We start from the raw sequence: 27,586 nt of genomic DNA on the forward strand, positions 1-27,586 counted from the left end.
GTGTGTACATAAACCTGAGTCACAGTGACTGGTAGACCGGTGTGTACATAAACCTGAGTCAATGTGACTGGTAGACCGGTGTGTACATAAACCTGAGTCACAGTGACTGGTAGACCGGTGTGTACATAAACCTGAGTCACGGTGACTGGTAGACCGGTGTGTACATAAACCTGAGTCACAGTGACTGGTAGACCGGTGTGTACATAAACCTGAGTCACGGTGACTGGTAGACCGGTGTGTACATAAACCTGAGTCACGGTGACAGGTAGACCGGTGTGTACATAAACCTGAGTCACGGTGACTGGTAGACCGGTGTGTACATAAACCTGAGTCACTGTGACTGGTAGACCGGTGTGTACATAAACCTGAGTCACAGTGACTGGTAGACCGGTGTGTACATAAACCTGAGTCACGGTGACTGGTAGACCGGTGTGTACATAAACCTGAGTCACGGTGACAGGTAGACCGGTGTGTACATAAACCTGAGTCACGGTGACTGGTAGACCGGTGTGTACATAAACCTGAGTCACTGTGACTGGTAGACCGGTGTGTACATAAACCTGAGTCACGGTGACTGGTAGACCGGTGTGTACATAAACCTGAGTCACTGTGTCTGGTAGACCGGTGTGTACATAAACCTGAGTCACTGTGACTGGTAGACCGGTGTGTACATAAACCTGAGTCACAGTGACTGGTAGACCGGTGTGTACATAAACCTGAGTCACAGTGACTGGTAGACCGGTGTGTACATAAACCTGAGTCACTGTGACTGGTAGACCGGTGTGTACATAAACCTGAGTCACGGTGACTGGTAGACCGGTGTGTACATAAACCTGAGTCACTGTGACTGGTAGACCGGTGTGTACATAAACCTGAGTCACTGTGTCTGGTAGACCGGTGTGTACATAAACCTGAGTCACGGTGACTGGTAGACCGGTGTGTACATAAACCTGAGTCACGGTGACTGGTTGACCGGTGTGTACATAAACCTGAGTTACGGTGACTGGTAGACCGGTGTGTACATAAACCTGAGTCACGGTGACTGGTAGACCGGTGTGTACATAAACCTGAGTCACTGTGTCTGGTAGACCGGTGTGTACATAAACCTGAGTCACTGTGACTGGTAGACTTGTAGAAAGGATGTGAAATGCACTCACCATCCAAGGCATAATTGCACTACTAACTTCAAAATGCCTTTGTTGTAACACTTAAGTTTAAGACCTTTATTGTGACTGGTGATTGATCTTGCAAGTAAGGAATTTAAACATATACAACTTACCAAATGATCCACATCCACAACTGATAAGCCACATCTGTATAAAAACAGCAGTTTTCTGTTCAGTCCCAGAACCGTGTGAGTGACAGGGGACCGTGCTGTTCTCCGAGTGCAGAAGTAAAATAAAAATATGTTTGAGTCATAAGTGAGTGTGTATTCTGGGCCCAGTTATTTTATTTTATTATTGGTGATGTCAGTTATTTGGAGGTTCTACCCAGATGGCTGACACTTGGCTTTGTCATATAGAAGAAAGAAATTCAGCAATCAGTCTTAAATCCTAGGCTGTTCATACTTGAGCAGGAGACTGAGTGTGCTGCTGAAACACAAATTCCCTCTTCTGTCCCATAGTCAAAGTAGCTGCTGAAACAGCAGAGCAGCAGATTTTCAGACTGGGTTGTGATTGTGATGCAGTCAAGATCCTCTCCACTTTGTCTGTCAAAGGTTTAGATTACATGCCACGTATGCGCAAACCTCTGGGACAATAAAGGGATTGCTGTGCTTTCTTTAGGGTGGCATCTTTGAGCTGGTCCCAGGACAGGTCTTCTGATATGAAATTTAAAGGTTGAGTCAACTTGGCCTTTTCTTCTTGGAGCAGCGGAGGATGAGAGGTGACTTGGTAGAGGTGTATAAGATGATGAAAGGCATTGATCATGTGGATAGTCAGAGGCTTTTTCCCAGGGCTGAAATGGCTAACATGAAAGGACATAGTTTTAAGGTGCTTGGAAGCAGGTACAGAGCAGATGTCAGGGGTAAGTTTTTTACGTAGAGAGCGGTGAGTGCGTGGAATGAGTTGTCACTAACGGTGGTGAAAGCGGATACAATAGGGTCTTTTAAGAGACTCCTGGATAGGTACATGAGCTTAGAAAAATATAGGGCTATGGGTAACCCTTGGTAATTTCCAAACTAAGTACATGTTCAGCACAGTTTTCTGGGCTGAAGGGCCTGTATTGTGCTGTAGGTTTTCTATGTTTCCATGTTTACCAACACTCTCCATCTTCAATCCCCTAGTGAGAACTGGCTCATGGACCTCCTGTTTCATTTTCCTTTGGTCAGTAACTAGCTTTTAGTCATTGAAGGAGAGGCTATCTTGAAGGCACCATTCACTTGGGTTTTCAGTCTTTCTCCTATAATCTGATTAATCATCACTGTAGATTCGGCCAACATCAGTGGTGTCATCAACAAAATTAAGTCTGACTTTTGGGTTGTTCTAACCCACACAGGAGTAAATGTAACATGAGTAGAGCTTGGGGCTAAGCACACAGCCTTGTGGTGCACCTGTGCTGATAGAAATTGTGCAGAAGTTGTTTTTGCCAATCTGAACTGACTGTGGACTGCAAGTGCAGAAATCAAGGATCCACTTGCAGAAGAAGATGTCAAAGCCTAGGTCTTGGAGATACTTTATTAGTTTCAAAGGGATGATAGTGTTGAATGCTGAGATGTGGAACATCTTCCCTACTTTCCTTTTCTATTATGTCCTGTTTTACATTATCTTCAATTTCAACAACTGCTCATCCTTCATCTCCCAGTAGGACATATCCTCTTTAAGAGATGGAACTAGTTTTAATCAGCTCAGGATAGCTTTAAGTAGTACAGGGCACCTTGAATTTGTAGTAAATCATAAACACAAGAGATTCTGCAGATGCTGGAAATCCAGAGCAACACAGACAAAATGCTGGAGGAGCTCAGCAGGTCAGGCAGCACCTATGGAAATGAATAAACTGTCAACATTTTGGGCTGAGACCCTTCTTCGTGACCAATTATGTTACTGGTTTATTGTTAATGAGTGCAGCTGAACAACAGTTTGGTGAACAGTGGCCAAATGCAAGAATCTTTAATTCATCAGGGTGCCATAAAGCTGAAGCACTGCTTGTGATTGCATTCAGCCGGTATGGGTTAATCATATATTACAGTATCCAGGCCTATTTTCATGAGGTGCCCAATTTTACCACCAACATATTTTGTTAGTAAATGAATATCCTGGGAAGGAAGTTAATTTTATGGTAGCAATTCTGCCGTTCTTGGAATAAAATATTGATGAGGTGTTTAATGGATCTCAAGTGTGAATTGAAGTAAAGGATATTTTGTTTTGTCCTCTACTGTTGCAAGTTCCTTGGGCACAATTTTTTTCAATTACTGAACATGATGCTCATTAAGACAAACACCTTCTACATAGTATTTTTTGAAAAAGCTTTGAATTGACCAGTTTTGTGGAAGTAAGTTCATGTTCTGAAAAAAATATTTCTGAAATAGATAGAGAGGTATGTTTGTAACTTGTAAACACAAAGGTATGGTTGAATGTTTAATGCCATTTGTACTGACTGCTCTTGAATTATTCGTTCTTACATTATACATCTTATTTTTTGGCAGATTTCTTTCTCAAATTAACTAAAATGAAACAGGGAATCTTCAGTCCTACCTGCAGTTTGATAGATTGTTTTTCTTTACACATTTCATTTGCTTTCTGTTTGACAGCAAAAGCAAAATGTAACCCTGAGGCATGTTTGTTTAAAGTAAAAACATTTTGTTAGAAGTTCCATATAATATTATTATCAAAGTACGTATACATCAGCATATACAACTTTGAGATTCCTTTTCTTGCAGGCATACCCAATAAGTATAAAAACCATAGTAGTATCAATAAAAGACCACTCCAACTCAGGCGCTCAAGCAGAGTGCTGAAGCCAACAAACTGTGCAAATACAAAAAGAAACATATAATGATAATAAATAAATAACAATAAATATGAAGAATATGAGATGAAGAGTCATTAAAAGTGATTCCATTACATATATGGTTATATGATATATATGTATAATACATCCGAAATATCCGAAATACATCTTATGGAAATGTTTGATGATGAACTTCAATAAAAAAATTACAAAAGTGAGTCCATTGGTTGTGAGAACATTTCAATTATGAGGCAAATGGAAGTTGAAGGAAGTTATCTCCCTTGGTTCAAGAGCCTGATGGTTGAGGGGTAATAACTATTCCTGAACCTGGCAGTGTGAGGCTTGAGGCTCCTGTACCTTCTTTTTTTCCTGGCAGCAGCAGTGAGAAGAGATTATGTCCCAGATGGTGGGGGCTCCTGATAATGGATGCTGTTTTCCTGCAACAGTGTTTTGTGTAGATGCGCTCAACAGTGGAAAGAACTTTACTTGAGATAGACTGGACCATATCCATTAATTTTTGGAGGGTTTTCTCCTCATGGGCATTGGTGCTTCCAAATTCAGTGGTTTATGCACAATTGAAAAATGCCTGCTGTTGTTGCTTGTACGTTTGTATCTTGATTATCTTTGTTCTGTATCTTGAGACCTCATTGAAATCTGAATTATGCTTCAACATAATTCAACATAGAGTTGGACAATTCACACAAGGGGTGCATTAAAAGAACTACTTTTTAATCAGGGTGACGATCGAAATTTCAAAAGTAGACTTTGGCGGCAGTTCTTCTGATTTGAGGAGCTACCACTCAGCAAGTGGGATTCATTAGAAATGGTCAATAAGAATAGAACAGGTGCAAACAGAGCAGCCATTCATTTGGAGTGTGCCAGTCTTTAGAGTAATCTCAGCTCATCAGGCTTGGGCGAGATGAGACTTGGTAAGGTAAATGGTCTTGTAACTTACTCTGTCTGTGTTATTATTTGTTCATTCCTCATCTATTAGTGCAAAGTATAGTGACAATGGCTCCAGTCAGACCTCTTTCAGCTGCCAGACATACGCAAGGCAACCTGGAAGCACCCACGCTCCAAGAACTGGCACCTGATTGATGACAAGGTGCCAGGGCATCAGGGGTGTGACCACCAGGCTGAAGGAGTGTGCAGACTGCTGGACTGGCCACATCCTGCTGAGAAGCAAGCAGTCGTTTCAGTCGCCAGGGCACACAGGCACCAGCAGGCTGACACTTGTGGAAGCTGAACATTCACAGACTCGCTGACCCTCAAAGTAGAGCTGATCAGTAAACTGGAGGAGCAACTTGAGCAACTGCTTGAAGAAGCAAACCCAGAAACAGCTTGAGCCGTCTTCAGAGACTCCCTGTAAGTGCCATTCTCAACACCCCGAGAGAAGCATCAGGATTGGTTCGATATGAACAACTCTGACATCGTCACCCTTCTCAAGCAGAAGCAGGAAGCCTTTGCAAGCTGGCTCAGTGACAAGCAGTCAACTTCCAAACGTGACTACTTGAAGCACCTCTGTAGTAAGGTCCAGCTGAGCTGCGGAAGATGAAGGACCAGTGGTGGGAGGCCAAAGCGGCCCAGCTCCGGCACTACACTGACCAGAACACTAAATGTTCTTTGATGGTCTAACGGCAGTGTACGGACCTTCCTGCAGCATCACGGCACCAGTCCAGTCCTTGGATGGAGTGCTCCTCACTGACACAGGTGACATTGTCCACTGCTGGGCAGACCATTTCAACCAGCTTTAGAACTGGCCATCCCAGATAGATGGCCAGACTATAGAAGACATGCCCCAGTGCCCAGACTTGGAGGCCCTTGATGATTCCACCACATTGGTAGAAGCTAGAAATGCAGTCAACCAGCTTCAGTCAGGTAAGGCCCCTGGCCAGGATGGGATCCCAAAAGAAGTCTTCAAAGAGCTGCCAAAACACTTCTTCAGAGGCTGACAGAGCTCATTCAGCATTTCTGGGAGAAAGCCTATGTACCACAGGGCTTTAGGGACCCATCATCCACCTGTACGAGCACAAGGGGGACAGGACGCAATGTCTCTCCTGAGCATAGCCGGGAAGATCATGGCACAATCATACTGAACAGGATTACCTCTCACCTCCTTGATGACATTGTCTCAGAGAGCCAATGTAATTTTAGATCTAACAGAGGGACTGTGGCCATGATCTTTGCTGTCTGACAGATTCAGAAGTGCCAGGAACAGAACCAGAATCTCTACATCCTCTTGTGGACCTGGTGAAGGCACTTGATCAGTTGATACCGTCAGTTGCACAGGCTTTGGATGCATCCTCACCAAGTTAGGCTCCCACCTCCCCCCCCAGGTAGGTCAACATTGTCAGGTCATTCCATGACGGAATGGTGGCCAAGGTCATCAAAAACGGCTGCATCTCTGATCCCTTTCAAGTAACTAACGGTGTCAAGCAGGGCTGTGTCCTCGCGCCTACTCCATTCAGCCTGCCACAATGCTGTTCTCTGCTCTCTCTCAGACTGATGCGGGAATAACAATTCGCTACAGGAATGATGGACGCTTCTTTGATCTGTGACGCCTCAAGACCAAGACAAAAGTGCTGGAAGCAATAGTACGAGACCTCTTTGCAGATGATTGCAATCTTGCCATGCACAGTGAAAGGGACCTGCAGGATCTTGCTGACTGCCTCGCTGCGGCACCAAGAAAATTAGGCCTTACCATCAGCCTGCCGAAGACAGAAGTTCCCCTTCAGCCTACAACCTGTAACAACCCTGTGGAACCATGAACTGAGAGTGTAGGCACACAGCTCAACAATGCTGATGCCTTCACCTACCTGGGAAGCTGCCTCACCTCCTCCTGCAGTCTAGATTGAGAGGTCTCAAACAGACTTGCAAATGCTGGGACATCCTTTGGCAGGCTATGGACATGTGTATGGGGAGAATGTGGCATCCGGCTGAAGACCAAGTCATCCTGACTTCTCTGCAGTGTGGCTGTGAAACACGGACCCCATACCACTGGCACATCAAGATGCTTGAGCTGTGATGCCATCGCCAAATCATGGGCATCTCGTGGCATGGCAGAGACCCCACCTACAAAGGGCCAAGAGACACAGAGACAATTGATCATGAAGGCTCAGCTTCGATGGGTTGGGTATGTGGTCTGGATGGAAGACAACTGCCTTCCAAAGATGGTATTGTTTTCCGAGCTGGCACATGGCACAAGAAAGCAAGGAGGCCCCACAAAGTGCTATAAAGACTGTGTGAAAGCACCCTTGAAAGCATGCAATATCCTTGTGACTGGTTGGGAGGCTTTGGTCAAGGACTGCAACACCTGGCACCTGGCAGTCTACAAAGGCACCAGCACATTCGAAGGACCTCGATCACAAGTGCCAGGACTGCAAGGAGAGACAGTCCGAACCCTACCATCTGCACCAACTCAGTTTGGGCTTCACTCTCATCAGCGGCATCACTGATATCATCATCGTTCCTGAAAGACTTCCAGGAAGTCTGGGGGAAGCCACAGTGACCGGGTCTCTGTCTCTGAGTCTGGTGCTGTGGCTCAGAGGAGCAGAGAGGTGAAGAGCACTGCAGAGTTGATAGGAGCTTCCCTAATCAGAGAAACAGAGACGAGTTTCTGTGGGTGCGATGTAGACACCCGGATGATAAGTTGCCCCTTGGTACCAGGATTAGGAAGTCTTCGATCGGGTCCATGGCATTCTCAAGGGTGTGGGTGAGCAGCCGGGGGTCTTGGTGCATATTGGCACCAATGATATAAATAGACAAGGTGATCTCCTGAAGAGAGATTTGAGGGAGCTAGGGGGAAATCTGTAGGTACACACTCAGTGATTCAGGAACAGCTTCTTCCCCTCTGCTATCCTATTCCTGGGTTGACACTGGGCCCTTGGACACTACCTCACTTTTTAAAAATATATTTTGTTTCTATTTCACGATAGATGCTGGTGATAATAAACCTGATTCTGATCTGTGAAACAGGACCCGCAGGCCAGTGAGGGTGAGAATAGGATGATGTGGAAGGTGAATGTGTGGCTGAGGAACAGGTGCAGGGGGCAAGGATTCAGAGTTATGAATCATTAGGCTCTCTTCTGGAGAAGGTATGACCTATACAAAGGGATGGGCTACACCCAAACCTGAGGGGGTCCAATATACTTGCGGGCAGGTTGGCTGGAGTTGTTTGGGAGGGGATGGGAACCAAAGTAATAGTGCTGAAGATGAGGTAGTTGGGTTACACACAGAGGCTATGTGTAGTGAGACTTCTAGCAGGGAGAGTCTGATGACTTATTTCCAGAAGTGTGTGATTTCTATTTACTGCCTCCTTCAGATACCTGGATTTTTCTGATGGCTTATTTTCTCTAAAGAGGATGACAACTAGTCACACATAAGATTGGTGCTTACACAGGTGTTACAAATGAGAGTCAGAGTGATGTCATTGGCAACATGAGTTGGAGTGATACCAGTCCGAAAGCGAGTTGGAGTGATGGCAGTACCAGGATATATTGAATTAATCTGTAATATTCTCTGCTTGTTATTGCTTTGCATGAATTCAAGGTTTGTGATATTGCTCATTTTAAGTTGTTTCCCACTGTTTTCAGTGCTGATTCTTCCAATTATAAACTGTAAATGACTAAAGACAATCACTGTTCAAAATTCAAAATAAGTATTATTATCAATGTACAGATATGTCACCATATACAACCCTGAGATTCATTGTCTTGTGGGCATACTCAATAAATCCATAGATTAACAACTATAATAGAATCAATTAACTTGGGCATTTAACCAATATGCAAAGGACAACAAACTGTACAAATACTGAAAGAAGAAGTAATAACAATAAATAAATAAGCAATAAATATTGACAACATGAGTGAAGAGTCCTTAAAAGTAAGTCTATTTGTTGTGGGAATGTTTTAATGATGAGAAAAGTGAATTTGAATTAAGATATCTCCTTCGGTTTAAGTGCCTGATGGTTGAGGGGTAATACAGTAACTGTTCTCAGACATGCTGCTGTAAGTTCTGAGGCTCTTGTACATTCTTAATGATGACAGTAGGTGAGAAGAGACCATTTACTGGGTGGTTGGGTCCCTCTTGATGGATGCTAAGAAGGTATATTCAGTTTGTTGGTTGAAGTGATAAATCTCAATAGAGCTAAACTTCATTAGTATTATTAGGTAATTTTAACTGTGCTGACAATGTGTTTTTAAAACAAAATGGGACGGGCAGATCTGAGAACTATCTTAAATACATCCTGGCTTCTTCCACCTTCCTTCACAGTTCTGAAGAAGGGCCCCGGCATGAAACATCGTCTCTTCATTCATTTCCAAAGATGCTACCTGACCTGCTGAGCTCCTCCAGCATTTTGTGTGCATTACTCTCGGTTTTCAGCATCTGCAGAATCTCTTGTATCTGTAATTTGAATATACAGTATGTTGGTTTTGAGGGAAAAGATGGTGCTGCTTGTTATTAGAGCTGATACTATTCCTGCAATTATGTCATTGAGAAACAACAATTAAATGATGAGTGGAACTCATTGAGAACAGGACCTTTGGCTGGTTCCAGGGAAATAATGCATTCTGGGGTTTGACACAATGGCTGGATTGGATCAGTATAGTTCTTCTAGCAACAGTGATGTTCAGTGTGTTAAGTCCAAGAAGACAAGGAGAGATCATGCACACAGTCACAGACAATGGGGAATTCATTTTGACTATTGGCAGTCACTTTTGTAAGAAAATTGAATTGGGTGAGAGAGCTGGGTGCATTAGAAAGTCAAAAAAAGATTACTCTGAGAAGATGTCAAAGCTTTTAAAAGTAGACGTGATGATGGTGATTTTGAAAGGCGAGAGGTAATACTGAATGAAATTAGTCTTTGATAGTTCTTGTTAGCTTTAAGGCAAGGTAAGAAGAATTACTGAGGTTGAGGGGGAGGAGATGAGGAGAAAAGAGAAGTGATATCAATTAAAAATGTAGTCTTAATTTTAGCTCACTACATACTAAAATGGAGATTAGGGTATTGAGGATGAAAGGGAAGTGAAGGAATATGGTTAAATAGAACTTTGGATAGTTTTATGTTCCTGAATAATCTTTGTATCATTCTGTTTCCCTACTGTAAGTGGAGATGAAAACACATGAGTTTGTTAATTTAATGGTTTAAAGTAAGGGATAGCATAACAACAACTCAAGATCTCTTTGCTAAAGCCTGGAGACCACTTAAGGTTATTGAGTCTGTATGACATCCTTCACTAAAGTGCAAAAGAAAATCAAGCTTAACTTAAACTGTGACTGTTCTAAGAATTATAAAATCAGTTCATAAAGTGCTTCTTAAAAAACTTGCCTCTCAATGATATGGATGAGCCTGCTATTCCACTGGGAAGTATGGAAGAATGTTCAAATGTTGCAGCTGCAATCCCTTGATAATGACATTAAATTAAAGTTTGTTTCCCTATTCAATAGAAACATAAAAACATAGAAAACCTACAGCACAATACAGGCCCTTCAGCCCACAATACTGTACCGAATAGGTACTTACTTTAGAATTAACTAGGGTTACCCATAGTCCTCTATTTTTTAAGCTCCATGTACCTATCTAGGGTTCTCTTAGAAGACCTTATTGTATCTGCCTCCACCACCAACACTGGCAGCCCATTCCATGCACTCATCACTCTCTGTGTAAAAAACTTACCCCTGACATCTCCTCTGCACCTTTTTACAGGGACCTTAAAACAGTGCCCTCTCACGCTGGCTATTTCAGCCTTGGGAAAAAGCCTCTGACTATCCACATGATCAATGTCTCTCATCATCTTATACACCTCTATCATGTCCCCTCTCATCCCCCACCACTCCATGGAGAAAAGGCCAAGTTCACTCAAACTATTCTCAAAGGGCATGCTCCCCAATCCAGGCCACATCCTTGTAAATCTCCTCTGAACCCTTTCTATGGTTTCCACCTCCTTCCTGTAGTGAGGCAACCAGAACTGAGCACAGTACTCCAAATGGGGTCTGACCAAGGTCCTATATATCTGCAATATTACCTCTCAGCTCTTAAACTCAATCCCATAGTTGATGAAGGCCAATACCCCATATGCCTTCTTAACCACAGGGTCAACCTGCGCAGCAGCTTTGAGTGTCCTATGGATTCAGAACCTAAGATCTCTCTGACCCTCCACACTGCCAAGAGTATTACCATTAATATTATATTCTGCCATCATATCTGACCTACCAAAATGAACCACTTCACACTCATCTGGGTTGAACTCCATCTGCCACTTCTCAACCCAGTTTTGCATCCTATCAATGTCCCATTGCAACCTCTGACACCCTCCACACTATCCACAACACCTCCAATCTATGTGTCATTGGCAAATTTACTAACCCATCTCTCCACTTCCTCATCCAGGTCATTTATAAAAATCACAAAGGGTCCCAGAACAGATCCCTGAGGCACATCACTGGTCACCCACCTTCATGCAGAATATGACCCATCTATTACCACTCTTTGTCTTCTGTGGGCAAGCCAATTCTGGATCTACAAAGCAAGGTCACCTTGGATTCCATGCCTCCTTATTTCTCAATAAGCCTTGCATGGGGAACCTTTTCAAATGCCTTGCTGAAATCTATATACCCTACATCTACTGTTCTACCTTTATCAATGTGTTTAGTCACATCCTTAAAAAATTCAGTCAGGCTTGTAAGGCACAACCTGCCTTTCACAAAGCCATGGAGATTATTCCTAACCATACTATACCTCTCCAAATGTTCATAAATCTATCCTCTCAGGACATATTCCATCAACTTACCAACCACTAAAGTAAGACTCACTGGTCTATAATTTCCTGAGCTATCTCTACTCCCTTTCTTGAATAAGGGAAAAACATCCCCAATCCTCCAATCTTCTAGATCCTCCCCCATTCCCATTGATGATGTAAAGATCATTGCCAGAGGCTCAGCAATCTCCCACAGAAGCCTGGGGCAGATCTCATCCGGTCCCACAGACTTATCCAACTTGATGCTTTCTGAAAGTTCCAGCACATTCTGTTTCTTAATCTCTATATACTCAAGCTTTTCAATCCATTGTAAGTCATCCCTACAATCACCAAGATCCTTTCCCAGAGTGAATACTGAAGCAAAGTATTCATTAAATACCTCAGCTACCTCCTTTGGTTCTATACACACTTTTCAGACTTGTTAGGTCCTATTCTCTCACGTCTTATCCTCTCACTCTTTACATACTTGTAGAGTGCCTTGGGGTTTTCTTTAATCCTACTTGCCAAGGCCTTCTTATGGCCCCTTCTTCTTGACTAGATTTTTAACAGCCTTTGTACACCATGGTTCCTGTACCCTACCATCCTTTCCCTGTCTCATTGGAACATACCTATGTACAACGCCATGCAAATATCCCCTGAACATATGCCACATTTCTGCCATTCATTCCCAGAGAACATCTGTTCCCAGTTTATGCTTCCAAGTTTCTGCCTGATGTCTTCATATTTCCCCTTACTCCAATTAAACGCAAACGTAACTTGTCTGTTCCTACCCCTCTCCAATGTTATGGTAAAGGAGATGGAATTGTGATCACTATCTCCAAAATGCTCTCCCACTGAGAGACCTGACACCTGACCAGGTTCATTTCCCAATACCGGATCAAGCACAGCCTCTCCTCTTGTAGGCTTATCTATATATTGTGTCGAGACACCTTCTTGAACACACCCAACAAACTCCACCCCATCTAAGCCCCTCACACTAGGGACGTGCCTATCGATATTTGGGAAATTAAAATCTCCCACCACGACAACCCTGTTGTTATTACAATTTTCCAGAATCTGTCTCCCTATATGCTTCTTTATGTCCCTGTTACTATTGGGTGGTCTATAAAAAACACCCAGCAGAGTTATTGACCCCTTCCTGTTTCCAACTTCCACTCACAGAGACTCAGCAGACAATCTTTCCATGACTTCCTCCTTTTCTGCAGCCATGACACTATCTCTGATCAGCAGTGCCATGCCCCACCTCTTTTGGCCCTCCCTGTCCTTTCTGAAACATCTAAAGACTGGCACTCGAAGTAACCATTCCTGCCCCTGAGCCATCCAAGTCTCTGTAATGGTCACAACATCATAGCTCCAAGTATTGATCCACGCTCTAAGCTCATCTGCTTTGTTCATGATGCTTCTTGCATTAAAATAGATGCATCTCAAACCATTGGTTTGAGCTTATCCCTTCTCTGTCACCTCCCTCTCACACTGTCTCTAAGCTTTCTCTATTTGTGAGCCAACAGCCCCTTCCTCCATCTCTTCAGTTCGGTTCCCACTCCCTCCCCCCAGTAATTCTCATAAAAACTCTTACCAATAGCCTTTGCAAACCTTCCTGCCAGGATATTGGTCCCCCTCGGATTCAAATGCAACCTATCCTTTTTGTACAAGTCGCACCTGTCCAAAAAGAGGCCCCAGTGATCCAGAAGTCAGAATCCCTGCCCCCTGCTCCAAATCCTCAGCTATGCATTTATCATCCTATCCTATACCTACACTATATTCCTATACTGTCACGTGGCACAGGCAGTAATCCTGAGATTACTACCTTTGAGGTCCTGCTTCTTAACTTCCTTCCTAACTCCCTGTAATCTGTTTTCAGGACCTCCTCCCTTTTCCTGCCTGTGTTGTTGGTACCAATATGTACCATAACCTCTGGCTGTTCACCTTCCCATTCACACTGTAAAGTTTAATGACAAAGTAAATTTTATTATCAGAGTACCTTTGTGTCACTATATACAACCCTGAGATTCATTTTCCTGCTGGTATACTCTGCAAATCTATAGAATAGTAACTGTGACAGAATCAAGGAAAGATCAACCAGAAGACAACAAAACTAAATAGCTATGAATAATAAAGACATGAGATGGCATAAAGAGTCCTTGAAGTGAGATCATTAGTTGTGAGAACAACTCAATGAACGAGCAAGTCAGTGTATTCAAAAACCTAATGGATGAGGGGTAGTAACGGTTCTTGAAACTGGTGGTGCAAATGCTGAGGCTCTTGTACTTTCTACCTGATAGCAGCAGAGAGAAGAGAACATGGCCTGGATAGTGGGGATCTCTGCTGATGGACACTGCCCACCTATGACAATGCTTCATGTAGGTATACTCAGTTGTTGGGAAGGTTTTACCCATCATGCATTGGGCAGAATCCACTACCGTTTGTAGTATTTTCCATTCAAAGGCATTAATGTTTCCATACTAGGCTATATACCCATGACTGTGTGGCCAGGCATAGCTCAAATACTATCTATAAATTTGCTGACAACACAACCATTGTTGGTAGAATCTCAGATGGTGACAAGAGGGCATACAGGAGTGAGATATGCCAACTAGTGGAGTGGTGCCGCAGCAACAACCTGACACTCAACATCAGTAAGACGAAAGAGTTAATTGTGGACTTCAGGAACGGTAAGTTGAAGGAACACATACCAATCCTCACAGAGGGATCAAAAGTGGAGAGGGTGAGCAGCTTCAAGTTCCTGGGTGTCAAGATCTCTGAGGATCTAACCTGGTCCCAACATATCAATGTAGTTATAAAGAAGGCAAGACAGCGGCTATACTTTATTAGGAGTTTGAAGAGATTTGGCATGTCAACAAATGTACTCAAAAACTTCTATAGATATACTGTAGAGAGCATTCTGACAGGCTGCATCACTGTCTGGTATGGGGGGGGGGCGGGGGCTACAGCACAGGACCGAAAGAAGCTGCAAAGGGTTGTAAATCTAGTCAGCTCTATCTTGGGTACTAGCCCACAAAGTACCCAGGATATCTTCAAGGAGTGGTGTCACAGAAAGGCAGCATCCATTATTATAGACTTCCAGCACCCAGGACATGCCCTTTTCTCACTGTTACCATCAGGTAGGAGATACAGAAGCCTGAAGGCACACACTCAGCGATTCAGGAACAGCTTCTTCCCCTCTGCCATCCAATTCTTAAATGGACATTGAACTCTTAAACACTACCTCATTTTTTAATTGTATTATTTCTGTTTTTGCACAATTTTTAATCTATTCAATAAACGTATACTATAATTTATTTATTTATTATAATTATTTTTTTTTCTATATTATGTATTGCATTGAACTGCTGCTGTTAAGTTAACAAATTTCATGACACATACCGGTGATAATAAACCTGATTCTGATGCAGCTGGTGAATACACTCTCCACTACACATCTAAAGAAGTTTGTCAGAGCTGTAAGACTTAACAATACCTTTGGCCTTTATGGCCTTTGTGGCTAAAGGGATCAGGGGGTATGGAGAGAAAGCAGGTACAGGGTTCTGAGTTGGATGATCAGCCATGATCATACTGAATGGCGGTGCAGGCTCGAAGGGCCAAATGGCCTACTCCTGCACCTATTTTCTATGTTCTATGTTCTAATGCCACTTGAAAAACGAAGAGAGTTTTTTTCAGTCATACCACAAAAAACAGATCCTGGTTATTTATAAACTAATTTGTTTGACTAAATTGTTTATCGGGATGGAGGCCAGTGACTAGTGGGGTGCCTCAGGGATCTGTTTTGGGCCCAATGTTGTTTGCAATATACATAAATGATCTGGATGATGGGGTGGTAAATTGGATTAGTAAGTATGCTGATGATACTAAGGTAGGAGGTGTTGTGGATAATGAGGTGGGTTTTCAAAGCTTGCAGGGAGATTTATGCCGGTTAGAAGAATGGGCTGAACTTTGGCAGATGGAGTTTAATGCTGAGAAGTGTGAGGTTCTACATTTTGGCAGGAATAATCCAAATAGAACATACAGGGTAAATGGTAGGGCATTGAGGAATGCAGAGGAACAGAGAGATCTAGGAATAACAGTGCATAGTTCCCTGAAGGTGGAGTCTCATGTAGATAGGGTGGTGAAGAAGGCTTTTGGAATGCTGGCCTTTATAAATCAAAGCATTGGGTACAGAAGTTGGGATGCAATGTAAAAATTGTACAAGGCATTGGTAAGGCCAAATTTAGAATATTGTGTGCAGTTCTGTTCACCGAATTATAGGAAAGATATCAATAAATTATAGAAAGTGCAGAGACAATTTACTAGGATGTTACCTGGGTTTCAGCACTTAAGTTACAGAGAAAGGTTGAACAAGTTAGGTCTCTATTCATTGGAGCGTAGAAGGTTGAGGGGGGATTTGATCGAGGTATTTAAAATTTTGAGAGGGATAGACAGAGTTGACGTGAATAAGCTGTTTCCATTGAGAGTAGGGGAGATTCAAACGAGAGGACATGATTTGAGAGTTAGGGGGCAGAAGTTTAAGGGAAACACAAGGGGGTATTTCTTTACTCAGAGAGTGATAACTGTGTGGAATGAACTTCCTGTAGAAGTAGTAGAGGCCAGTTCAGTTGTGTCATTTATGGTAAAATTGGATAGGTATATGGACAGGAAAGGGGTGGAGGGTTATGGGCTGAGTGCGGGTAGGTGGGACTACGTGAGATTAAGAGTTCAGCACTTAAGAGGGCAGAGATGGCCTGTTTCTGTGCTGTGATTGTTACATAGTTATATGGTTCAAAAGCTAAAAAAAATTAAGTTGAATAAAACTGAGAAGTCATCTGGAAGTCAGACCCAGTAGGGTCTCCTTATCCTAAGCTGCATATCATTGATCTGAAAACTTCCAATACTTTAACTCAGCATTCTCGTTCTGCTCATGCTGTTACCTTGATATATTTTGTACCCCATGGCTGCTGTTAAAAACAGAACAGGAGAGAGAGATGCACTGCGTTTAGGACAAATGTGAACTGTTTTACTGGATTTCATTAGTTCTGCCTGATATATTTTTTATGCCAAAGAGAAGTTAATGAAGAGAAGAAAATATCCAGAAAACAACATGAAGAAATCCAAGTGATGCACGTACAAAACGATAATTTTGTATATTTATTCACAATTTTTTCAACTTTGCGAAAAACTAGTGCATATACTGTAAAGAGGAAGGGTCTAGCTCAGCTACGTAATATGCTTCCTTTGTTTGTATAATTGAAGCAATTGATTGGGTTGCAACAGCTGGAATACCTCTTCAGGTGGGAGTGCAGAATTTCATGGAGGGTGGCCATTATGACGAAGTCAGAACTGAACATAACCAATGAGTATTTTTCACACAACATTCTGAAATTCACTTCCCAAAAAGTGAAGATGCTGAGACAATTGATATATTTGACATATTTTTACTTGGTGTCAAGGACTATTTATTGGACCCAGTCACTGTGATATGAAATGGGGCAATCAAACTGTTGCTCTTTAAAAGGGCATTTAGGGGTCAGAAGAGTCCACGTGGCCTGTTGGACAGTGTCTTCGGATGGTGTACAACTTTTGTTTCACAGTATATGTCCAAAATTCTATGTTGCAAACAAGTCTTGCAAATGCAATAGAGGTCAACATCAAATAAGTTCTTTACTGGAGGGCTGAAGAATGCTTTGTTAATAGTTAAAGAGGTGTCTGAAGCAACTATCTTCCTCGAGGTAATTTTTCTCAGTGAAAACTTCCCATCCATTACTCAAGTATCCACCTCAACAAAAATTATTATTGTCCAAAGCTAATTTCAGCATTACATAGAAACATAGAAAACCTACAGCACAATACAGGCTTCGGTCCACAAAGCTGTGCCGAACATGTCCTTACCTTAAAAATTACCTAGGGTTACCCATAGCCCTGTATTTTTCTGAGCTCCATGTATCCACTCAGGAGTCCTATCGTATCCGCCTCCACGACTGTTGCTGGCATATAGAAAATTACATTAACATGAGAAGGTCTGCTGATGTTTGAAATCCAGAGTAACACACACAAAATGCTGGAGGAACTCAGCAGGTCAGGCAATGTTTTGGGCCAAAATCTTTTCTCAGCACTGAAAAGGAAAGAGGAAGATGTTAGAATAAAAAAGTGGGGCAAGGGGAAAGGAGGCTAGCCAGAAGGTGATAGTTGAAGCCAGGTGGGTGGGAAAGGCAAAGGTCTGGATGCACAATTGTCACTGCACTCCCCTAATCAATACAATTTCCAGCAAACTCCACAGCTGTCTATAACTACATCTGAAGATTTTAGTCAATCCACCCTACTCCTATCACAGCACGTCTTATCAACTTCTCTCCCTTTGATGAATCACCAAAATGACAAGAGATCACAGAGGATATCCTATTGTAGTTCTACTGTGTGTCCCTGTTTTAGCAGACTTGGCTTGAGGGATTAAATGGCCTCTTCTTGTTTCTGTGTTCCTGATAGAGCATTCTAAAGCAAATTAATTGATGTTCTAAAGAGTCTTAAATTGTGGCTGCTCTTTACCTTTACAGTAATTTATTTGGAATTGCCATAGAATCAGTTAAGAATTCCTTTATAATCACAATTAGCTGGTAATTCTTACAAATACCTCCAAAGAACAGGCAAGTCCTTACTAGTTGAACTTGCCTACAGATAATATATACAGAAATCTTGAGCAATTTACTTTTTGTCATTGATTATATGGATGGTAAAAAGGATCATAACAACCTTCATTGTCTGTCAGAAAAGAAAAGCTATTCTAGGGTATAACTAAATTAGTACCAGTTATTAGGAGTTGCAGAAAAACTCTACTCTGTCCAGGCTTTTCGACATTCGGTAGGTTTCAATGAAATCCCTCCTCACTCTTCTGAATTGAGTGAATAGAGGCCAGAGCCATCAATCATATGACCAGCATTTCAATCCTGGAATCATTTTGTAAACCTATTTGAACTGTCTCCAATGTTAGCACATGCTTTCTAAGATAAGGGGCCCTGCTCACAACACTCCAAGTGTGGCCTCACCAGTGTTTTATAAAGTCTCAACATTATATTCTAGTCCTCTCAAAATGAATGTTAACATTGCTTTATTTCCTATTAGCTTTAAGACAATATTCACAGTGAACTTTCCAATCCTCAGGACAGTGAAATCTTAGGTTGTCGTCTCCGACAAGTCTCAGACGCATGCAGATAAAGGATTTCCATAAAAAAACAAGTTTTTGTAAACAGAAAATGGTAATATTTCCTCAATATCTTATGCTTGCCTACTCTATGAATATTTTGTAAAGCTATTTGCATATTCTAGAACTAACCAACTGCACTAGGATCCAATTATCCTGCGTGCACGTTCAGGGAGCCTTTATTGTTGCTGAGAACCTGGGCCATTTTTGCCTTTAGATTTGAATTTAGCTCAAAGCTTCACTTGTCTTCTGCAGTAATTGCAAAATTATAAGTTTTTATTTGAATACAGATTTGAGAAGATATGGAACTCATACATAGCTAATCACCTTCCCTGCCCTTTAGAGAGTGAAATTATCTGACTCCACTCTCTGACAGAAGCAGATGCTTTCAGTTTAATATTACCAAGACTTATTTCAACTAGCTTATCCTCAGTTCATGCATGAGCTGCATAACTATACACAAAAGAATAAAGAGACAGAGCATTAATGTACAGGCATTTCGATGAATCGTTATTCTGATCAGCTCAGCACTGCATTTTATCATCTAAATGATGTGAGTAAGTAAATTGCCAACAGATCAGACAATGGAGATTTGCCTCATGTAAATTTAAAGTTAAGAGCTCCATGAATCTGATAGAAATTACCTTACGTCTTTACTGAAGCAAATGATTAAAAAGTGTTTGAAAACATACAGTGAGACAGAGACTTCTAAGGCCATAAGTGTGGTAATTAAAGGCATCAATTAAAGGTTTTATAGGCAGGCGAGCTTCAGCTGAATCCTTGTAAACCTGACATATGAAGTAGTTAGACACTTTGATCTGTAAAATTCAATTGTGCCTACTTCTGATTACTTATATTGCATACATAAGCATAGTTCTTGGTACTGTATTCAATCTTACTGACCTTTCACAGAATCAATTTGGAAATTAGCTGGGCAAGCAAATTTCTTAATGAATTTTTGAGTGATTTTTTTCCCTGAACACTTTTGTACTATTTACTTCCTCTGTATCCTGTCCTCCTCCCTCCATCTTACCTCCTCCATCACTCCCTCCACCTACCTCTCCCTCCATCCTTCCACTTCCCTCCGTTCTGCTAGAGGCCACAGCTGAATCTTAAACTGTGCAGAGGTGAGCATTGTGATTGTATCTGAACCTACCATCAATATGTTCACCAGGGATTAACTAAATAACAAGAGATTCTGCAGATGCTGGAAATCCAGAGTAACCTGCACAAAATGTTGGAGGAACTCATCAGGTCAGGCAGCATCTATGGAGGGGAACAGACATTCACTGTTTATTCATTTCCATAGATGCTGCCTGACCTGCTGAGTTCCTCCAAAGGTTCAAAAGATTGATTATTATGAAAGTATGCAACTCTGAAATTCTTCAACTCATCAGGTTGCCATGCAACCAAGGAAGAAAAGAAACGCAGCACAATCATCAAGCCCCAAATCCCACCTCCCAGCAAAAACAAAGTGAACAAAAATGGAACAGGCACATTGACTTCAAATCCCTCCTCCTGCACAAAAATTGAACAAGACGTATCAGACACATTGACCCCCAAATCCCTCCTCCCACACAAAAAAATGAAGAAAACAGATCAGGTGCATTGATCCCCAAATCCCCCTCCCTGCACAAAAAAACCCGAGAAGTTCGGGTGAGAAAAATATAAAAACTATAAGACCGAAAAATAGAGTCTATAGCATTTTGTGTGTGTTGCCCTGGATTTCCAGCATCTGCAGAGTCTCTAGTGTTTATTCATTTCCATCGATGCTGCCTGGCCTGCTGAGTTCCTCCAGCATTTTGTGTGTGTTGCCCTGGATTTCCAGCATCTGCAGAATCTCTTGCGTCTATTCACTTCCATCGATGCTGCCTGACCTGTTGAGTTCCTCCAGCATTTTATAGACATTAACTAAAAGAAAGGGACTTGAGCTGAATGTTTACACTTTTAGCCCAAAAACCAAAATATTTCTCAAATGAGACAAACATAGATCACTAATTAAATCTAATTTAATATCAAATGAAACTAATACCAATAATGCACCATACATTTTGTTTTGGACTCAGTTTTGGAATTTTTACATTTAATTACAGACATGGTTTGTGGAGCTGACTCTGCTTCATGTTATGACGTGTTTCTGGTTTTTGGTCACTCCTTTTTTTGTTTGTTATTTTCAGCAATTTTGATTGGGGCTCCCTGCACATAATGAATTGAGCCGAACTAAATATGCCTTGACTTTCTTAGTTTTGTGTTTTATACTCTGCGTTTATTTGCTATTTTTTTTTGTTGCAGTTTTGTTGTTTTATTTTTGCATGGGCAGAGATTTTATGTTTTTCTATGAATGGACTCTATGACATTTCTTTGTTTCATGACTGTCTGTGGGGAAGATGAATTCCAGGATTGTACACTGCACACGTACTTTGATAATGAATGCACTTTGAACTTTCAATTAAAAACCTTTACATATATACACAGTCTGGATCATTGAGTAAGAAGATATTTCATTATTCAGCACCTCTATGTGTGATCATTGTAGAAATGCTCTTTTTAAAACTACTTCTCATTTGCTGTATCTCTAGGTTGTTTTTCTATGTTACAGACTTTGAATTTATCTTTCTGATGTGGGCACCCTGCATTAAATCATTTCTAGCAAAATGCAATGACTGAGCTATTTCAGAGATCACTGTACACTAAAGACATCCTATGGCAGATTCTGCTGTAATAATTAATCACTTCATTGAATGGCTGTGCCAGACTTACCACCAATTTTCAACCCTTCAGCTACAATGTTAAAAAACAGGAATGAAAATTTGTAAGATGACATTGTAATTGTAACCAATCCATCAGCTATATAAAGAAGCTAGAGCTGAGACATTGCATTATATGGTACAAATTCATCCCCATAATTTTAGTGTGCCAAGAGTGTAATCAATATTTTAGTCATCCAGTCATACCTCATGGAAACAGGCCAAATAACCCAATCAGCAAACACTAATCCCCTTTTATTCTCCTCATAAGGACATGCAGACATTGAAGAGACTTCAAAGGCGGTTCACAAAAATGATTCCAGGATTGAAAGGCTTGTCATATGAGGAGCTCTGGGCCTGTACTCACAGGAATTCAGAAGAATGAAGGGGGGGATCTCATTAAAACCTATTGAATGGTGAAAGACCATGGCAGAGTGAATGTGGAGAGGATGTTTTCTATAGTGGGGGAGCCTCAGAATAGAGGTATATCCTTTTAAAATGAAAATGAGAAGGAACTTCTTTAGTCAGAGAGTGGTGAATCTGTGGAATCCATAGCCACAGGTGCCTGTGGATGCCAAGTCACTGGGTATATTTACAACAGAGATTGGTAGGTTCTTGATTAGTCAGGGCATGAAGATTTATGGGAAAAACATGGTAGATTAGGCTGAGAGGGAAATGGATCAGATATGATGAAATGGCAGAGGAGATTTAATTGTCCAAGGCCTGATTCTGCTCCTATATCTTACATTCTTATACTCCTATTACAATGGGGAGAATATTGCCAGCACAATCCGATTCCACACCATCTATCGCGGCCAATCAACTTTCCAAATTGCTTATCTTTAGGTTGTGGAGAACACCAGGAAGAATCCCACAAGGTTGTGGTGAAAATGTTCAAACTTCACTCAGACAACATGGGAGCACAGCATTGAATCTTCCTGGACAGAACTGTGAGGTAGAACACATATTAGCTGTAAACACAAGTGATCCCACAGATGCTGGAAATCCAAAGACAAATAAAATGCTGGAGGAATTCAGCAGGTCAGGTAGCATCTATGTAAGTGAACAAACTGCTGGTGTTTCAGGCTGAGAACCTTCCTCAGAAGTGTAAAGGAAGGGGAAAAGCTAGAATAAGGTAGGTGGAGGGGAAGGTGTCCAAACTAGTAGTTGATGGGTGAAGCCAGGTAGGTGGGAGAGGGGGAATGAAGTAAGAAACTGGGAGGTGATAAGTGGAAAAAGTAAAGTGCTAGAGAAGGAGGAATCTGGTTGGAGAGAAGAATGAACAATGGGAGAAAAGGAAGTAGGAGGGACACTCGGAGGAGATGATAAGCAGGTGAAGTAAAGAGGTAAAGGGGAGCAGAGTGGAGAATTGAAGAAGAAGGAAATGGGTGGGGGGAAAATTTGCTGCAAATTGGAAAACTTGTTCCTGCTTAAAAATCTTTGACGTAGAATATGAGGTGTTATTCCTGCAGCCTGAGAATGGCCTCATCATGGCAATAGAGGAGGCCATGGAATATCATGTCAGAAAGGCAATATTGATTGGAATTAAAATGAAAGCAAATAACAAAAAGTGATGGAGGAACTCAGCAGGTCAGGCAGCATCTATGGAGATGAATAAATAGTTGATGTTTTGGACTGAGACTTTTCTTCAGGACTTGAAAGCAAGGGGAATACTTTTTTCTACCATCAGGGTGGAGGCTATTAGATATGCTGCTTCTCTACCCTAAAGGAACAAAATCAAATTAAGCTAACATTTACAATTCAAATCAATGGCCTCACCTCTGAGGAATTACAAAGGTTTCTTAAATCAATATGTAGATAGTCCATCAAAAGAGGGGCTACAGAGCACACCACCATGAAACTGTCACAGGAAAGCAGCATCCATTATCACGACCCCCACCCACTTAAGACATGCTCTGAACTCACTACCGCCATTAGGAAAAAGGTACAGGAGCCTCAGGACTCACACTACCAGGTTCAGGAACAGTTATTACCTCACAACCATCAGGCTTGTGAACCAAACTTCACTCAAATTCACTTGCTGTATCATTGAAATGTTCCCACAACCGATGGATTAATTGCAATGATGTTTTCCTTTCATGTTTTTGATATTTATTATTATTATTTCTTTCTGTTTGTATTTAAACAGTTTTTTGTCTTTTGCATACTAGTTGAACACCAAGATGGTGTGGTCTTTCATTGATTCTGTTATGGTTATTATTCTATTATGGACTTATGAGTATGCCCCCCCCCAGAAAATGAATCTCTAGGTTGTTTATGGTGACATATATGTACTTTGATAATAAATTTAATTCGAACTTTGAACTTTGTACTGGAGCTGGTGTTGGGTAATGAGCCTGGCATAGTAAGCAGTTATGGAACAGTGACCACAACTCCTTAGATTTTAAGATAGCTATAGATAAAGATAAGTATGGAGCTTGCAGGAGAGTATTAAATTGGAGCAATAAATATCGAGAACATAAGATGAAGAGTTCTTGAAAGTGAGTCCATAGGTTGTGGGAACATTTCAATGATAGGACAAATAAAATTGAGTGCATTTATCAGATTTGGTTCAAGAGTCTGATGGTTGAGGGGTAGTAAATCTTCCAGAACTTGGTGATGTGAGCCCTAAAGCTCCTGTAGCTTCTTCTTCATGGTAGCAGATCATGTCCTGCGTGGTGGGGGTCCCTGATGACGGACGCTGCCTTCCTGCCACAGCACTTCATGTAGATGTATTCAGTAGTGGGGAGGGCTTTCCCGTGTGCACTAGGCCATATCCACTACTTTTTGGAGAGTTGTCTGTTCAAGGGCATTGGTGTTTCCATAACAGGCTGTCATGCAGTCAGTCAATATACTCTGCACTACAGGGGGCTAAGCACACAGCCTTGTGCTGATGGAGATCGTGGAGATGTCGTTGGCAATCCGAACTGACTGGGTTTGAAAGGGAGGGAAAATAGAGGATCCAATTGTACAAGGAGGTATTGAAGCCAAGTTGCTTCTCTGACAACAGTTAATATGCTTCATCATCCAACTTTCAAAATACTACAACACTGTGGATGTAAGAGCTACTGGATGATAGTCAATTAGATGTTCTTCTTAGGTACCGGTATAGTTGAAGCCTGTTTGAAATAAATTAGTGAGGAAGTTTATGCTCTCTCATGATGTCTCCTAGGGGAGTATAAATAAGGAAAGGAGTAGGAGACTCAGCTTCACTGAGTAATGTCAAAATAAAATCTATTTAAACCATTGAAATTCTATACAGAGTACAAGTAAGATTATTTAAAATAACTAAAATCATGCAAAGCTTGACTACTAACATGACAAGGTAAACTTTTTCATATAAAGATATTAAAATATCAGAACCAAAACCACAAAGAAAAATTGATTGATTGTTATTCAAGGTAAATTATACGTTTTCTCTTGCAGAAAAAGTAGTTTGACTGAAAACGTTAATTTTCATTTTGTGATCACTGGTTGTTCCAGTGTTTTGCTATAAGTTTTGTTTCTCGCTTGCTGAATGGTGTTATCTTCATGTAAATTTATGTTAAGGATTGGCATCATTTGTGAACCGAGATGCTGTTGCTTTAATGTTTAAGGGAGTCAGATATAATAGATGACATCAATTTCAAAGAATTCAATGTAACTTCAGAAGAAATCAATCTTATCTCGTCATATTACTCACCTTCATTTCTTAGTACTGCATGGTTAGGGAAGAGATCAATCAGGAATGCTTCTTCACAGAAATTGGGATGCAGACTTTTTTAAAATTATCAAGCTGCTTAAAGGTGGTAATGAAAAGTGAAAAGTTTAGATCTGGAAATGATCAAGAGCAATAGTATCATCATATTGGCATAGATAGACTGATTTAGGGGCAAACATATTGATGCAGCTACAAAGAAGGCAGGACAGTGACTATTTTTCATTAGGAGCCTAAGGAATCAGAATCAGGTTTAATATCATTGGCATATGTTGTGAAATTTATTTATTTTGTGCCAGCAGCACAAAGCAACACATAGGAAATAAACAAGTGAGGTAGTGTTCATGGGTTCAATGTCCAATCATAAATAGGATCATAGAGAGGAAGAAGCTGTTCCTGGATTATTGGGTGTATCCCTTCGGGCTCCTGTACCTACTTTCTGATGGTAGCAATGAGAAAAGAGTATGTCCTGGGTAATGGGGATCTTAAGCTTTCTTATCTACCCTATCTACCTGTGAGGCAACTTTCAGGGATCTGTGGATATGTACCCCCAGATCCCTCTGCTCCTCCACACTACCAAGTATCCTGCCTTTTACTTTATGAGTGGATATTGAATCCATGAAGACTACCTCATTACTTTTTGTCTCTGTTCTGGGGTCAAAGTAGGAAGTGTTGAAGTACTCAGCAGGTTGGACAACATCTATAGGGAGGAGAAAGCAAATTAGTGTTCCAAGTTCATGACTTTTCTCATAACTCCATTGACTGTAACTTTTTAGATGTGCTAGAGGTTATAAAAGGTGTCTTTCATTTTGTGTCTTCCACAAAAATGTTGCCTTTGTCCTGATGAAGAGTCTTGGCCTAGAATGTCAACTGTTTACTTATTTCCATTGATGCTGCCTGGCCTGCTGAGTTCCTCCAGCATTTCGTGTGTGTGTTGCTCTGGATTTCCAGCAGCTGCAGATTTTCTCTGTTTGCCTTTTTTCCATCTTTCTGATTGATTGGGATGTTCTGGACATGCTGCAGGATTAGAATCAGAATCAGGTTTATTTTTATTGACAGATATTGTGAAAGTGTTGTTTTTTAGTAGCAGTACTGTGCAAGACATTAAAAAATATATAAAATAATATATTACAAAAAGATAGTGCAAAAGCATATAATAAGGTTGTGTTCATGGACCATTCAAAAATCTGATGCAGGAAGGGAAGAAGCTTTTCCTAAAATATTGCATGTAGGTCTTCAGGATCTTGTACCTCCTCCCCAAAGGCAATAACACAAAGAAGGCATGTTTCAGATGATTAGGATCCTTAATGATGGATGCCACTTTCTTGAAGATGTCCTCTATGGCAGGGAGGGTTTTGTCCATGATGGAACTGCCTGGATCTGCAACCCTCTGCAGCTTCTTTGTGATCCTGTGTATTGGAGGCTCAAGACCAGGTTGTGATGCAACCAGTCATCAGAACATAGAACATAGAGATCTACCGCACATTACAGGCCCTTCAGACCACAATGTTGTGCCAACCATGTAACCTACTCAAGAAGCTGCCCAGAATTATCCTACCATATAGCCCTCTATTTTTCTATGCTCCATGTACCTATCTAAGAGTCTCTTAAAAGACCCTATTGTATCCATCTCTACCACCTTCGCTGGCAATGCATTCCATGCACCCTCCACTCTGTGTGGAAAAACTTACCTCTGACGTCCTCCTTGTACCCACTTCCAAACACCTTAAAGCTGTGCCTCCTTGTGTTAGCTCTGGTAAAAAGCCTCTGACTATCCACAGGATCAATGCCTCTCAGTTGCTAGCCACTGTAAAAGTGTTGAACTTATCAAGCTACTTCAAGCTACTGACATGCCTTCTTCATGACCGCATCAATAGGTTGGGACCAAGAAAGATCCTCGAAGATGTTGATACCCAGGAACATAAAGCTGGTCAGCCTTTCCAATGTTGACGTCTCAGTGAAGACTGTTGTGTGTTCTCCTGACTTCCTCTTCCTGAATCCACAACTATTTCCTTCCTCTTGCTGACATTGAGTGCAAGGTTGTTGTTGTGACACTGCTCAACCAGTTCTCCAGTAAGCAATTTAAACAGTCAGAATTATCAGAAATATTCACAAATGGCAGCCATGGACTAGAACCATACCATAGAACCATACAACACTACAGCACAGAAAACAGGCCATTCAGCCCTTCTAGTCTGTGCTGAAATTTTATTCTGCTAGTCCCATTGACCTACACCCAGTCCATAAC

The sequence above is a fragment of the Hypanus sabinus genome, chromosome 4 (assembly GCF_030144855.1).
Source record: "Hypanus sabinus isolate sHypSab1 chromosome 4, sHypSab1.hap1, whole genome shotgun sequence".
NCBI classification, from domain to species: Eukaryota; Metazoa; Chordata; class Chondrichthyes; order Myliobatiformes; family Dasyatidae; genus Hypanus; species Hypanus sabinus.